The sequence below is a fragment of the Peromyscus californicus genome, unplaced genomic scaffold (assembly GCF_007827085.1).
Source record: "Peromyscus californicus insignis strain IS unplaced genomic scaffold, ASM782708v3 Scaffold_6__1_contigs__length_162567912, whole genome shotgun sequence".
Lineage (NCBI taxonomy): Eukaryota > Metazoa > Chordata > Mammalia > Rodentia > Cricetidae > Peromyscus > Peromyscus californicus.
In genome coordinates, this window is record NW_026294584.1 from 51,692,267 (window position 1) to 51,708,923 (window position 16,657).

A 16,657-nucleotide genomic window follows, 5' to 3' on the forward strand; every position below is an offset into this window, starting at 1 on the left:
ATTGTAGATTTTCTTTTAGCATTGAAGTGTGTGTAGCAGGTTGTCTATGGCTGTCTCTTGAAGCTCAGGTATATTGAACCTGGAGTTACAGGTATTTGTGAACTACCTGATGTTAGTGTTAGGATTTGAACTTGATTCCTCAAGATACAGCAGCAAGTTCTTACTGTTGAAACATCTCTCCAGCTCCTGACTAGCCGTTTAAAAATACAGATTCCTTGGAGGTTCCTTCCACACCTCCCAAGTCTGCAGAGGCTTGAGGAGGCCACTGCTATTTTAACCAGTGCTCTAGGGTAGGGTTATCGGATAAGACAGATGATTCAGTTAAATCTGACTTCTGGTGAGCAAGACATGTTCCGTCTGCAGGTCAAACTCAAGTCTCATGTTTGTGTGACGGGCACCTTGCCAACTTAGCTATTTTCTCCCTAACACCATGAAAATGCATCTTAAAAGGCAAAGAACTGTGATTTCCAGGTGGGAAACGGGGTGGCCAATGCCTATAATCTCAGCACTGAGAGGTGGAGGCAGGAGGATCAGGAGTTTAAAACCTTCTTCATCTGCATAGATTTCAAGGAAAAACTCTAAAACAAAAAACAACACAAAACAGCTGGGCTGTGGTGGTGCACGCCCTTAATCCCAGCACTCGGGAGGCTGGGGGTGGTGGTTTCTGCTCTTTTGGGGGGCCTGCCACCCAGCTTCCAAGTAAATCACACATGGAGGCTTATTCTTAATTTTAAATGCCCGGCCTTAGCTTGGCTTGTTTCTTGCCAGCTTTTCCCAACTTAAATTATCCCATCTATCTTTGGCCTCAGGGCTTTTATATCTCTCCATTCCCATATATCTTTTCTTCCCTTCTTACTCTGTGTCTGGCTGGGTGGCTGGGTGGCTGGGTGGCTGGGTGGCTGGGTGGCTGGGTGGCTGGGTGGCTGGGTGGCTGGCCCTGAAGTCCTCCTCCTTCCTCTCTTGTTCCTTGATCTTTCTTTCCCCAAATTTCTCCTCCTATTTCTTCTCTCTTCTTGCCAGCCCCACCTATCCTTTCTCCTGCCTCCCTACTGACCGTTCAGCTCTTTACTAGACCAGTCAGGTGTTTTAGACAGGCACAGTAACACAGCTTCACAGAGTTAAACAAATGCAACGCAAAAGAATGCAACACATCTTTGCATCATTAAACAAATGTTCCCCAGCACAAACAAATGTAACACATCTTAAACTAATATTCTATAGGAGGCAGAGGCAGGTGGATCTCTATGAATTTAAGGCCAGCTTGGTCTACAGAGCGAGTTCCAAGACAGCCAAGACTACACAGAAAGACCTTGTCTTGAAAAAAACAAAAACCAAACCAAAACAAAAAAACCTAATAAATCAAAACACAGGAAAAGGAGGAGGAAATGATGAAAGAAGCGGGTGTCAAAACCATCAAAGTCTTCTGAGGGACACAATGTACGAACAGCGCCTGCTGGATTTGGTGACAAGGGGGTGCCCCTTTACAAGGAAGGTTTTGGCAAGGTAGAAAGGACAGAAAAGGCAGCAGTGGTTTGAAATGTACTTGGGACATGAGCAGAGGTAGCGTGTGGGGACAGTTGTATTAGAGAAGATCGATGGGGACAAGGGGTGTTAGGGTTAAATATGCATCCCTACACCTGGGCACTTTCCTGTCTTCAAATGCCTCTCACTCACACCTTTGCCAACACCAAAGCCAACTGGGTTTCCTCCTCCCCTTTGGCTCTGCTGCCTCAAGTGTGCTGTCTCCAGCTTCCCCCCACTTTTCATTTTTCAAAAGTGAGTGGGAAACTGTTTCCCACTCAACAAATTTATATAGTGAAGTCTTCTCTCCCAGGACCTCAGCTGAAAACAGGGTCATTTAGCTGAGAGGAGGTCATACTAACACAACATAGCTGGTATCTCCAGAAAAAGAAGACATTTACACAGAGAAATGCCAGAGCCTGGAGGCAGAGATCAGGATAGTGCACCCAGAAGACAAACAAACAAACAAAAACACCAAATTATGAGGGATGCCAGAAAGCCAGAAGGGCCAAGAGTAGATGCTTTCCGAAACCAGCCCTCCTGATACTGTGATCTCAAACTTCGGGTCTCCAGAATTGAGGGGATAATTGAAGCCACCCAGTCTGTGGGACTCTGCCCTGGCAGCCCTTCTGACCTAGTAAGCTACCTTTCAGGGAGGGCTCTGCCACCCTGGGTGGTCAGCACAGCATGTTTATGGCAGGTGCCTGTAGCCCCCGCCTTTCCCTGTGGCTGCCTCGGTTGCCATATGACGTGCTCCTTTGCAGGAATCTGATGTGAGACTGTTGTGAGAAATTGATGTGAGAAGGGCAGAACTGAAGAGTCAGAGCCATAGGGGGAGCAGCTCCAGGGGGAAGTTCTGCAAACACTGCCCCAGTCTCCGGGTTCCTGGTTTCAGCTGGGCCCTGATCTCATGAGTTCAATTCTGGGCTTCATGAGATACCAGGTATCCTTCCCGTGTGTATCACTGTGTATCCTTCCCGTGTGTATCACTGTGTATCCTTCCCGTGTGTATCACTGTGTATCCTTCCCGTGTGTATCACTGTGTATCCTTCCCCTGTCTATCACTGTGTATCCTTCCGGTGTGTATCACTTTGTATCCTTCCCGTGTGTATCACTGTGTATCCTTCCCGTGTGTATCACTGTGTATTCTTCCCGTGTGTATCACTATGTATCCTCGTGTGTTTCCTGACCTTTTGCCGCACTTTAGTATTCTAGTTTCGTTTCAATTGCTGTGATGAAATGAAGAAAAGCACTTAGAGGAGAAAGTTCATTCCAGGTTACAGTCCATCACTGAAGGGAAGTCAAGGCAGGAAATCAAAGCAGCTAGTCACATCACATCCACAGTCTAGAGCAGAGAGAAATACATGTGTTTATGTTCCTTGTTTGCTTGGGCTTAACTTGACTTCTCCTATACAGTTCAGAACCCTCTGCTTAGGGAATAATGCCACCCACAGTGGGCTGAGTCTTTCCACATCTAATCAAGACAGTCCCCCACAGATATCCCCACAGGCTAACCTCAATTAAGTTCCTCAATTAAGACTCATCCCAGGTAATTCTAGGTTTTGTCAGGTTAACATGTCATCACAGGTAGCATATCCTTTACTCAAATGCAAGTGGCCGAAAGCCCAAGTCCTACCAAGTCTTCTTGTTCCTTTGAAATAAGAGCTAGACTTTGGTGTCACAACAGCCCTGGTGCCAGAAGGCCGTTTCCAACTCCTTGGTGGAACACCCTAAGCTAGGTGAGTTACCCAGATCTCTTGAGGAGATGGGTCAGATGCTAGACAGAAGGACAAATATCCACAGTGGTCCTTCCTTCTTCTCGTTCTTCTCTCTGTCTCCCTCACTTGGAGTTAGCCACGGAGGTTTGGCAAAAAACCGTGTGTGTGTGTTGGGGGGGGGGGCGGTATCGATGTAGCATCAGCGAAAGATGAAAAGGCCCAAAGTCCATGGGGAAGTGTACCTTGGCTCTGGCCAGCATCAGAAAGAGACAGAAAAGAAGACAAGGAGGAAGTTGCATCTTTCTGAGTCAGGACTCATCCAGGGGGTCAGCTCTAACATAGGCTCTGGTTCTGTGTTGATTGTTCAAAGGACTGGGACATCTGGGAAGGAAAAGCACATTATCTCATTTAAGGGAATAATTATTTCTCCCATTTCTTTAGCATGGCCTAAGGTGAATCAGCTGTTCTGAGGGGGTGGTCCCTTGGCCAGATAATTGATAGGTCCAATGGATTAACTCTTGTGTTTTTGATAGCTTGGAATGTTAGGTCCCCACCCAAGACTAGAGGTGGAGTCCATTCTTTTGACAGGAAGAAATAGATTTCCCTTAACTGGTTTCAGTAGAGCCTGATCAAGGCTACTGTAACATCTTCCTTTCTGAAGAGGTTATTCTAACATCATTTAGGAGATAGGCTGAAATTGGGGAATGGATAGAAACCATTTCCATCATGAAAATCTAGAGATTATGTTCCAGGATTGCTGGGGATTAGTGTCTGGACCAGAGTCATACCCTTGCCTATAGCCTCAAGGCAGGGATGCTCATTTAGGAGGAGATGAGAAACCAGATCTCTCCCTCGCTAAGACCAGAGAGCCAAGGGCATTGGAGCTGCTGCTTCAGGCCCCTGCCCCGGCTGCCTGTCCAGTTTCTGTCTCTTGTTCTCATCATGAGTGATGTTTGGCGCTGCAGTCTCCCGGGTGATGTTAACTGCCCTCAGCGGTTGTAGCTACACACGTCTTTCTTTTTAATTCTCTGCCCCTCCTGGCGAACATTTGAACTGTTACTGTGGTTAAATACATCAGAGCTGCCCAAGCTGTGGGTAACTCCATCACCACTCTTGTACCACGTTTTAGAAAGAGCATGTCTCTGACTGTCTCAGCATAGATTCAGTCAAGTGAGACAGCTGAGCTGAAGGATAGTCACAATTTCAAATGGGATGGGTAGTTCCAAATGACCCAGCAGAGGCTGGGCAAACAGTCTCTCAGGGTTGTTCCCTTCAGCCTCACCAGGGCCCCATGTTATCAATCTCCTTAGCTTTTAAACAGCAGATGGGTGAAAATATTGAATTTCAATGTGCATTTCTTTAATTATATATGAGCGTGAGGTTGAATGTCTTTTCATTTGCTAATGGTGTTCCTGAGACTTGTCTGGGCCAGCCTCATGACCTGACTAAAGGGCCACTGAGATCACCTAGTGCCAGTTCCAGATCACTAGCTGGTTTCAGGAAGTGGCCCAGCGGGAACCCTGGTCACACCATAGAGTTCACTGGTCAAGGAAGCCTGATGGTATCTGGCTTGTCTGCTCAGACGGAAGAGCTGTGTGTGGTACCACAGCCTCATTCCCCATAGAGGAACAAACCTAACCACTTGAATTTGCGGCTGTAACCTCCCTGGGGCATCCTAGGCCTTTCTAGGGCCACAGGACAAGTGGGTGGTTCCTCTACTGCTCAGAGGTTTAGAGACATCGGTGCTAGTGTGACCCCCACCCCCACCCCCATCTCATTCTGGACAACACTGTCAGCCTGCTCATGTGTTTTGTCATTTAATGCTAGTCTCTGGTTCTCGAGAAAGACTTGCTATGTCTGAGATCCAGGTCTGACATGCCTGTTCTGCTTCTGGGATGATGTCACCCAATGGCTCAGTGAATACTTGCTAATAAATAATGCCGAACTAAGGCACCGGGCAGGGTGCTTGGCATACCATGCCTCATTTATTCTTTCTCTCCTAGTTTTTACTTGACAAAATTTAAACATTAAGTGGAAAAAATACAAAATGTTGTAACTATTCTTCATTGTCAGTTTGACTGAATCTAGAGTCGCTGGTTTCTCCAGAGAAGTTTAACTCTGGGGAGGACCTGCCCTAAACGTGGGTGGCACCATTCCATGGGCTGGGGTCCTGGACTGAATAAAAGCGGAAAGGGAGCTGAGCACCAGCTTCCATTGCTCTCTGCTTCCTGACTCTGAACACAATGTGACCAGCCGCCTCAGGCTCCTGCTGCTATTCATTCACCACCAAAATGGACAGTGTCCTCAAAGTATGAGCCAAGTCAGTGTTTCCTCCCTCCCTTCCTTCTTCCTTCCTTCCCTCCCTTTTTCCTCCCTCCCTCCCTCCCTCCCTCCCTTCCATAGCTTTAGTTATGTGTTTTGTCATTATGAATACACACAGCCAAAATATACCTCCCACCTAGATCCTGCAGCTTGAATGTCACAATACCTGTTTTGTTTTTCTGTTTCCATGCAAACAGGCTCTCTGTTGTTGTTGGGCCCTTGACGGGGCGGGAAAACCTCCCAAAGCTCCCTCCTTCAAAGCATCCGCACCATTCTCCTCTCACAGCAATGTCCCCACTCTAGAGACCGTGGCTAACTTGTCCCATCAAAGGTGCCACACCCCACCCAGCCATTGGGTCCATTTACTCTTTGCAATAACTCCGGAAAGTCCTTTCAATGATTTGAATCCCAAATTCACGTGTGGGAAACATACTCCCCAGGTTCCAAATTCGTGGTACTTTTGGAGATGGGCCTTTTGGGAGATGATCAGGCAGGAGCCCTCGGAATGGCTAAATCCACTCACTGGAGCCGGAGAGATGGCTCAGAGGTTAAGAGAAGCTGCTGCTCTTGCAGAGGACCCAGGCTCCCTCTCCTGCACCCACACGGCAGCTCATAACCATCTGTAACTCCAGTACCAGGGGATCTGACATTCTCTTCCGACCTCCTCAGGCACCAGGTATGTACATGGAGCACTTAAACATATGCAAGCAAAGCATGCATACACATAAAAGGATAAAATAGATTGAAAACATTTTAATTTAAATCCACTCATGGGTTAATGGCTCCTCCTGGGGTGGTGGGGTGGTGGTGTTATAAAAACCAAGCTCTCTCTCGCATGCTTCCCTTGTCTTACCATGGGATACTCTCCACCATATTATGACGCAGCAAAAGTTGCTCACCAGGTGCCAAGCAGAATCCAGCACCCAGTCCCCCTGCTTCCCAGGCATGCCATCCTCATGCTGGCTGATCTGGTTTCTGCAGGTCCTGGGCTGGTGTGGAGGAGAGGTCCTGGCTAGCCCCTCAGCAGATCAGCCTTCACTTCCAAGTTCCTTTAGGCCCAGGCCTCCCGTGCTTACCTCCTGCAACTCTCAGGGGTGTTTGTTCTCAATTGGGAGCCATAAGGCCACTGTCATTTAGTGACGGACCCACCTGTAGTTGGGCTGGGCCTTGTGGAGACAAGTGAGTCTCTGGCAGAGACCCAAAAGGTGCCTTCTCATCAGGCATGCCGATGAGACAGCCATGGGCTTTAGAAAACATTCCTGCTGTGTGCATGGACACTTGCTGCTGGAGAAGAGCCACACACACAGGAGAAACACCTCCCTGAGTCATCTAAGTGTTAGAACACGCATCAGCCTTGTTGGAAGCCCCACCCCTGTATGGTTGGGATATGAAGTGGCCTCCAAGAAGGTTCATGTGTTAAAGGCCTGGTGCCACTGAATGGTGATTAGGTCCCTGGAGTGCTAACCTTATCAATGGGTTAATCCTACTGGAATGGGCTCTAAGGAGATGGGCCTGGCTGGAGGAAACAGGTCACTGGGGACTACCCTTTGAAGAGTACTGTTTACCCCGTCCCTCCTCACCTCCTTCCCAGCTGTCACGAGGTGAGCAGCATCTCTGGCCACAGTCTTCTGTCACCATGATATTCTGCCTTGCCTCAGGCCTAAGGCCAAGGGCCCACCAGCCAGTCTTGGACAGGAACCATAGCATCATCCTCTGCTTTGGGTGGGAAGATTCCCTCCTCCCAAATTCCTTCTGATCCCAGCTGCTGGGATCTCATGCTCTGGAGGGAGTGCTCACACCAGGGTACAGGTAGGTCAAGCGAGTACTCACAGTTTGTTTTCAGTAGGAGAGCAAGCAAAAGCAAAAGATCACTTCCCAGGGTGGGGCGAGGACCAGTGCCTCTCTCTAGTGTTTGGCTTACACCTCTTTTTTAAAAAAACTTTCATTCATTCATTTTATTTGTATGGGTGTTTTGTCTGCACGTAAGCCTGTGTATCATGTGCATTCAGTGCTTAAGGAAGGCAGACAAGGACATCAGATCCCCCGGAACTGGAGTTATTGACGGTTGTAAGCTACCATGTGAGTGCTGGGAATGGAACTCTGGGAACTTCTGGAAGAAGAGTCAGTGGTCTTAACCACTGAGCCATGTCTCCGGTCCCCGGCTTACAACTCTTGATCCATCAATTCCCCTCCTCTGGCCCCCGCTACCCCAGATGGTCCCTCTCTTAGACCCGGCGAAAGCTAAGTAGAGTGTAGTACCTCTCAATGAGTGCCTTTGTGGGTGCCCACCAGAACCTGTCAAGACTGGCTGTGTTGTTGTTGTTTTCTCTCACTCCCCTCCTCCCTCCCATCTTGGCCTGCTTAACTCTCTCATGCCCCAGGGGGAAATCTTATTTATCTTCTCCACTGTCCCAGCTCTCCATTCAACCTTAACTAATCTTTCGATTCATTTTTTTTCCCTCAGATATTTTGCCGTAGTGCCGTAAAGCTGACTGAGCACCCCTTTTGGATCCCCAGTCTCCTGAGAGGTGGGATCATGGCTGATAGGTGTGAATGCACACTGCTGACTCTAGTATTTGTGGCACACTTCCCTGTACCATGGATTAATGTCCCCAGTCACAGCTGAGCTTTCCGGGTCTGAGGTTCAATGCTTAGAAAGATCTAGTTGGGACCAGGTAGGTCCAAAAGACTCAGGAGGAACAAAGTCCTACAGTCCAACCAGGGGGACACAAGGCACGAGAAGCAGCCCCTGCCTCACATCATGGGTTATAGGAGGCTTTTCCTGACAGGCTGACAGGGCATCTTGTGTCAGAGTCAGAGGGAGGAGACACATGTCCTAGGAACATCTTGTGGGCAGAGGGGTCACCCCAGGATGGGGATATAGTCCTCTTGTGAAATAAATCAGCCACTGGGGATGAGACTCACTGGCCTGAAGAGTCATTAGGCGGGGGATTTCCTACCTCAAGTCACCTTGCGAAGGTCTCCTAGAAGGGCACAGAGTGTGCCACCAGGAAGTCATGGCAATGGTGGAAAACAGTAGTCTAATCAAATGTACTGGCAGCTGGACAATGTGGTTCAAGACAAAGGGGGGTAGCCACAGATTCTGGAGGAAAACCAGGAAGCGGTCCCCTCAGGGAGATTGGTGGTGGCAGGGGGGGAGAGCAGGATATGGTAAGCTCTCTTACGTACAAGTACTGGCCAGGATGGAGACACAGCAGCTAGTCCCGTTCCCTCAGACAGGGCACCCTGGCCTGCCCCACCTGCTGCCAAGACCCTGAGGCAACATGAGTAGGAGCCAGGCTGGGAGGCCCTGGGCCCTTCAGCGTGGATGTGCTTCCCCATCCAGCCCCACAAGCAGGCTGCTCTCCCTCCCTCCCTGGCTTCGGCCCAGATTCTAGGCCCCTCTTCCCACCTAGGCCCTTCTGAAGTTCCTAGCCACACTCTGAAGCCTGGCCAATAACTGCTAATCGCCCCCTAAGTGCTCCTGGCCAGCCTCCCTCCTGCACGGACTTGGATGGCTGGGCCCTTTAATCTGTGATGAAACCCATCACCGAAAGCCAGGCTGGCTCCGTGGACTGGATTCTGCCTGAAGGGCCTGCGGCTTTCTCCTCTTTCTGCGGCTTGGTGTTCTGGGCTCCTTGTCTGTCTTGATTTCTCAGTCTAATCTTGAGTCTTTCTTTTAGGAAGCTTCCTGCATGGAGAAGAGGGGCCATCTGTGTGAACAGTCCCTTCTTTGGGGCATGTGTGGCTGGGTGTTCATCTGCTTTTTTCAGGTGAGAGCTGAGAGATCCCAATTGGTTCAAATGCCAGTATGGGGAATGTCCTCCTGACACCTGCCTTACTTTGAAATGCAACCCCTCACCTTAGGGAGTAGCTTTGGAGACTAACTCTTTGCTAGTTGAGTTCTATCACCCTCATTTCTTATTGTAGCATCGTTGTGATCTCTTTGATGGACAGGACCTCAAAGGTCAGCAGTGGGTAGTAATGTGCTTTCCTGGACATGATTCAGGCATAAGAAATGCCACCTCCTTTCCCTCAAATTATGTTCATTCAATTCTTATAAGGGTGTGTAGCTTCACCATGAATCCATTTTCAGGGTTGCCTGTGTTCAGGGAATTATACAAGGGTCCCAGAACTTACATGAGTCCTGAAAGAGGCCATTCATTCTTTGGTCCGAAGTCCCATTTTTGATCCTCCCACCCAAAGCAAATGCAGCTTTCAGGCAGTGGTCTAACATCTTTAGGACTCAGACACCCTCCCCTTCACGTGTGGGCACTGAAAGCCCTCCCCTCTGCCTGCCCTGCAGAGCCGTCCCCTCAGAGGCCCTAGAGACCACTCATGCTCTCTCCAGTCTGGGCCCTGACACTTGCACTCGACCTCGGGAGCATCTGACCCAGCTGAGTGTCCTTCACCTTGGGCTATTCTGGTCATTCAGTCTGTGGATCTTCCTCTAGCCCAAACCTCCTGGATTATTATTTTATGAGTGAAGGCTTTTAAAACAAATTCTCCACTTTTCCCTGGGGCTAGGCACACTTTCATCTTTGGGACAAAAAGTGCTTTTAAGAGGAAGATATATAACCCCCCCCCACCACCTCTGCTAATGTACATAGGAAGTCGGAGGGCTCATCCTAACCCTACTATTATCCCCCGCTACTGCTGGGTACCTATTCATACTCAGCTCTTGGTGTCATCCATAGGAGACTGGGTCCATGTACCCTCCGGGGTCCAGCAGTTTTCAGCCTGCTCAGAGCCTCTCTTCTAGAACTTGTGCCTGTGTCTCAGTGAATGACTAGCCCAAACAAAGATGTGCGTCTCCCCGAAAAACCCTGTGCTCCACTCCAGACCACGCTCTGCAGAGCTTGAGGATAGGACCAAGTTCATTGCCAAACCACCGGGCTCTGGTTGTACCTGCCTCTAAGAGGGTGCTGCTTCTAGAAGTTGGCTGCTCTGGGGAGGGTGGACACCAGGCTTCTAGATGGCAGCCTGGAGATGGTGGATATTCCCAAGCTGTTAGGACAAGTCTAATCTAGAAGCCTCAGTGGCCCCGCAGCTGCCTGGGAGGATCATCTTTTCTGACTCCGTCTCAGGCTGACCTGACCTGGCATGAGGTGCCTACATACCCAAGCCCTGGCCCATGTTAATCCTGTGACAGCCCGTTGCTGTTCCCAGCCTCTGCTGCCACCTTAGGGCAGGTGGGTCGGCTTCCTTAGATGGGCACAGAGATGGGAAGAACTCCTAAATACAGAAGAGCCTGTCCAAGTGACGGACAGGAGGGGCTCTTTAAAAACAAGTTTTACATTTTTTTTATTTATTTGTTTTGTATGTATCATTGTTTGGCTTGAGTGTTTGTATTGCACCGTGTTATTGTGTAACCAAGCATTTCCTGGGGAGATGCAACAGACATCTTACTCACCCTAGATAACACCCAAGTTCAATTTGGTAAGCCAATGGGTTTTTATTGGGTTTACTTACAGGAGTATGGGTGAAGGGTTACTTACAGGGTGCTCACAAAAGCTGGGAACCTGGAGCATACTGCACAGCCGGCTGGCAAGCCAACAGATTGGAAATTGTCCTCGCCAAGCGACTCTGGTCTGAACCACTTCTAGGCAGCTGGTCTGGCCTCAGAGTCTTCTTCCCAATTTGACTTGCAGCAGGGACTCTCAGCTTTTATTGCTTTCTCTGACAGAGAGGGGCCTAGTGAATCTGATCAGTTTTAGCGACTTCCTGAAGGTGTCTTGTGTTGTTTACCTTCCTGTTTAAGGAGCTTCCCGCAAGGTGGAATGTCTCAGTCTCAACATGTGTGCATGCAATGTCCTCAGAGACCAGAAGAGGGCATCAGGTCCCCTAGAACTAGGACAGTGGTTCTCAACCTTCCTAACGCTGTGACCCTTTAATACAGTTCCTCATGGTGTGGTGTCCCCCAACCAAAACATTATTTTCGTTGCTACTACATCACTCTAATTTTGTTACTGTTATGAATCGTAAATTGAATATCTGATATTTCTGATTGTCAAAGGGGTTGATGATCCACAGGTTGAGAACCACTTAGCTAGAGTTAAACTAATGAGCTGCCATGTGGGTGTTGTGAACTAAACCCAGTTCTTCCAGAAGAGCAGTAAGTGCTCTTAATCACTGAGCTGGCAGCTCTCTAGCCCTTAGACAGGAGGGTCTTACATGACCACCGTGACTTCCCAGGGACACCTACTACTGTACTACACCAATAGCACTACAATGTGGAGGCTGGAACAATTGTTCAGTCTGGAGGTGTCCTGGGAACAAGAATGAGCTTGGCTGTTGGACATAGGCTTGAGGCACCAAGACAGAGAAGGTGGCAAATACCCATCAATACCAGCCTTCCACGCAAGAGCCGACATCAGTCCCAGACGTGTCCCTGGTGGGCAGCACAGAACCTGAACAAAGTTAGCCTCTCAGGCAAGTGCCCTTCCAGGTTAGTGCCCTCTCAGGCTAGTGCCCTGGGCAGTTTGGAGGAATTTCTCCATGTGGGAAGACAGGGAAGGAGCCTGGCTGAAGCTTCCTCCAGGACCCTTGCTCTGGGGAGCATCCCCTGGTTCCCAAGGGCTGCAGATGGCTTCCCATCCCTGTGGCAAAATAACAGACAGAAGCCACTGAAGGGTGGAGAGGCTTGCTTTGGCTCGGCTTCGGCTCATGATGGCCAGGAAGGAATGGTGGAGTCCATGGTAATGAGAGGGGTGGCGTAGCCTCCTTCAGTCTTGGTGAGTAAGGAAGCAGAGAGCCGGGAGGGACGGTATTGATAACAACCTCCAAAAGTCGGCCCCTACTGGCTAAGTACACCATCTAGAGGCCACATCTCACAACCTCCCACAACAGCACCATGGTGGACCAGTTAGTCAAAACAAGCGTATGTAGGGGACATTTCACATTTCAACTCCAGCAGTCATTCTGTGCTTTTGCAAAAACTGGAAAAAGAGAGTCCCTGTCGAGTACCTTCCTGCTCACAAACAAACTCATTAGAACATTGCACTCCTTTCTCCCAGCGCATAGCCCCTTCCCAGCAAGCCTAGCTTTGCTCCCGGGTCAGGGCTGAATTCCAGACCCCCATGGCCCTCAGGCCGGGAACCCTGTGCAGGGAGCAGCTTGCACAGCCGTAGGAGGCAGTTTCAGTTAAGCGCTGTCCGCAGCTGGCATCTGACCTGCTTCTATTGATGCTTTCATCACGTGTGGGTGGGAGATGAATCCCATTGCCCAAGAGTCCCAGCTGCAAGAAACACTGCTAAAGATCTCGGTGGGTACCTAAGAAGTCCGGACTGTGGTCCTGCTGTTTGTGGTGGGTGCCTAAGCCCTTGCTCGTTGAGTCTATGTGTGATTAGGGCAAGAGGAGCGCATGGTGGGGTGAGGTAGCTGTAGGGAAGTCGTTTTAGGGAGCAGGAATCTTCCATCTGTAACAGGCAGTGGCTTGGGGGACAGGTTGGGGGTGTGTGTCGGGGTGGGAGCTCACTGCTGCCTGCAGCCCGGAGCAGGTAATGTGGTCCTCGGTCAAGGTACTTCCAGACATGCTATGCTGAATGTGGGCCTTCTGGGCAATCCTCAATAGGGCAGTCACTAGGAGGCTTCACTGCGATATTTTCAGACTCTGAGTGGTCAAGGAGGGCAGGGACACCAAATCACGCTCTTTAGCAGGGTCTGCCAAGCAAGCAGGCTTATTCCCCAGCAAGCTGTTTGCATAAACCAGAAGGTTCCACCCAGATAGAGGAGCCAGTCTTCTCCAGCTCCTCAGAACGCAGCGATGCGCCCCTTTTGCCACTAGAGGGCGGCCGTGTGCAAAAGGAAAGCAGAGTGCGTTTGCGGACAGCCCTGTGGCGCCTGCGGACAAGGGTCTTTCCCCAAGTGGGTCCTCAAGAGTGTGAAAGCAATGCCAGGCCGTGATAGTTTCCTCACATGACCAGGCTCGGTGGAACTGCATCTTGCATAATTAAGCAGTAATTAAGATTAGGTAAATTAATAGTCATATTAAAGTATGTAGTAGCCGTAATAATATTAACGAGAATGGTATTAGCGCTGCATGTTTGAAAGCTTCATGTGTGCGCGCATACTCTCCCTCCCTCCCTCCCTCTCTCTCTCTCCCCCACCCCTTTCCCCTCCCTCCCCGCTTCAGTGGCTGGATCACAAGTGCTCTCTAATCTTTTTTTTTTTTAATTTATTTTAATTTATTTTGCAATACAATTCAGTTCTACATATCAGCCACGGATTCCCTTGTTCTCCCCCCTCCCGTTCCTCTCACCTTCCCCCCAACCCCCCCCCCCATTCCCATCTCCTCCAGGGCAAAGCCTTCCCCACAGACTGAGGTCAACCTGGTAGACTCAGTCCAGGTAGGTCCAGTCCCCTCCTCCCAGGCCGAGCCAAACAATCCTGCATAGGCCCCAGGTTTCAAACAGCCAACTCATGCAATGAGCACAAGATCTGGTCCCACTGCCTGGATGCCTCCCAAACAGATCAAGCCAATCAACTGTCTCACCCATTCGGAGGGCCTGATCCAGTGGGGACCCCTCAGCCATTGGTTCATAGTTCATGTGTTTCCATTCATTTGGCTATTTGTCCCTGTGCTTTATCCAACCTTGGTCTCAACAATTCTCACTCATATAAACCCTCCTCATTCTCGCTAATTGGACTCCCAGAGATCCACCCGGGGCCTAGTCATGGATCTCTGCATCCAGATCCCTCAGTAGTTGGATGAGGTTTCTAGCACAACAATTAGGGTGTTTGGCCATCCCATCACCAGAGTAGGTCAGTTCGGGCTGTCTCTCGACCATTGCCAGCAGTCTGTTGTGGGGGTATCTTTGTGGATTTCTGTGGGCCTCTCTAGCACTTTGCTTCTTCCTATTCTCATGTGGTCTTCATTTACCATGGTCTCCTATTCCTTGTTCTCCCTCTCTGTTGTTGATCCAGCTGGGATCTCCCGCTCCCCCAAGCTCTCTTTCCCTCAACCCTCGCCTTTCATTACCCCCACTCATGTCCAGGCTGTTCATGTAGATCTCATTCCATTTCTCTGTCATTGGGCGATCCCTGTGTCTTTCTTGGGGTCCTGTTTTCCAGGTAGCCTCCCTGATGATGTGAGTAGCAGACAAGTCATCCTTGTTTCATGTCTAGTATCCTGCTATGAGTGAGTCCATACCATGTTTGTCTTTCTGAGTCTGGGTTACCTCACTCAGGATGATTTTTTCTAGATCCATCCATTTGTCTGCAAACCTCATGATGCCATTGTTTTTCTCTGCTGAGTAGTATTCCATTGTGTATATGTACCACATTTTGTTTATCCATTCTTCAGTTGAAGGGCATCTGGGTTGTTTCCATGTTCTGGCTATTACAAACAATGCTGATATGAACATAGCTGAACAAGTGCTCTTATGGTGTGGTTGAGCATTTCTTGGGTATATGCCCAAGAGTGGTATAGCTGGATCTTGGGGGAGATTGATTCCCAATTTTCTAAGAAAGCGCCATATTGATTTCCAAAGTGGTTGTACAAGCTTGCATTCCCACCAGCAGTGGAGGAGAGTTCCCCTAGCTCCACATCCTCTCCAGCATAAGGTGTCTTCAGTGTTTTTGATCTTATCTTAACAATGGGTCGTTGGGAGGGTATGGTTGTGAAGCTTCTCCTGAGTCTAATTCTTTCTCTTTTTTAATTGATTTTTTTTTGAGAATTTATATATGTGTCAACAGGAGAAGAATGATGTAATCACAATTGTGGTAACTCCAGATTATTTTATATAAGGAATTCAGAAGGTTACAGAAAGTATTAAATAATCCTACTTTTGGTTAAAAAATTATAACCATTTATTTTGTGAGACAGAGTCTCAGGTAGAGCAGGCTGTGTAGTCAGGGATGGTTTTAAATTTACACTCCTCCTGCCCTACAGTGAGTGTTGGGATCAGATGCATGCTCCAGCATGCCCAGTTTATAAAGCACTGGGGATCAAACCCAGGGCTTTGTGCATTCGAGGCAACCAGCCTATCAATAGATCTACACTCAGCCCCACCATATATTACAGTATTTAGAAGCACATGAGTGTGTTAAATTTGAAAGAAAATTTGTTTAAATAACATATGTGTTGTTTACCGAAATCACCCCATCTATGTATGTATGCTTTGTAATAAGAAAACCTTTATTTACTCCTGTTGTTAAAAATACTCACTATATCAGATTTGGGTTTTTTCCTCAGCTGCTGTGAGCTGAGCTTCCTGTCACTTGCAGGTTCCTGTTACCCTCTGGGAGAGGCTAATGCACGAGGCAACGGTTTTTGGCAGGATTATTACTGAGGGCATCATTTTCACCCAGAAGTCAATCTCGCTGCAAGAACCAGCTTTTCTGGACTGCAGACTGTCCCTCAGGAAATGCTAAACATAGTTCCTCTGCAGACTGGTCTCCGGGACAGTCATTCTCTCTTTCTCCCTTTCTCTCTTTCTCTTTTCCTGATAATGTTTTAATTATTCACGTGTATGGGTGTTTTGCTTGCATGTGTGTCTGTGCATCACATGCACGTCTGGTGCTTGTGAGAGTTAAAAGAAGGCATCAACTACCCTGGAACTGGAGCTATAGAAATTCGTGAGCCGACACGTGGGTGCTGGGAACCAAGCCTGGGTCCTCTGAAAAGGCAACAAGTGTTCTCCACCACTGGGCTTCTCTCCAGCCTTGTTTCTGCAGACAGCAGTCTTTCCCTTAGGAGAGTAACCCAGCTGACCGAATTCTCTTCCTTTCCTCCTCTCCCCTCCTCTTCCCTCCCCTCCTCTCCTCTCTCCTTCCCTCCCCTCTGCCCCCCCCATTCCTTCTTTTCTCTGCAGTGCTGAGGATTGAATTGGGATCTATATATATGCTAGGCAAGTCCTTTACCATTGACTCGTGCAGCAGCCTGGGTTTTCTGTGGGGACTGTTTCTTTTCACTTTCAATCCCACAATCCGGGCGGGGATGGCCCTGACCCCAACTCCAGGGTTACATGTGTGAGCCACACCTTACTGCAGCCACAGGCTCAGGAAAGGGCATGCATTGATTATTTTATGTCAACTTGTCACCAGCTGGAATCATTTGGGAAGAGGGACTCTGAATTGAGAGAATGACACCATAA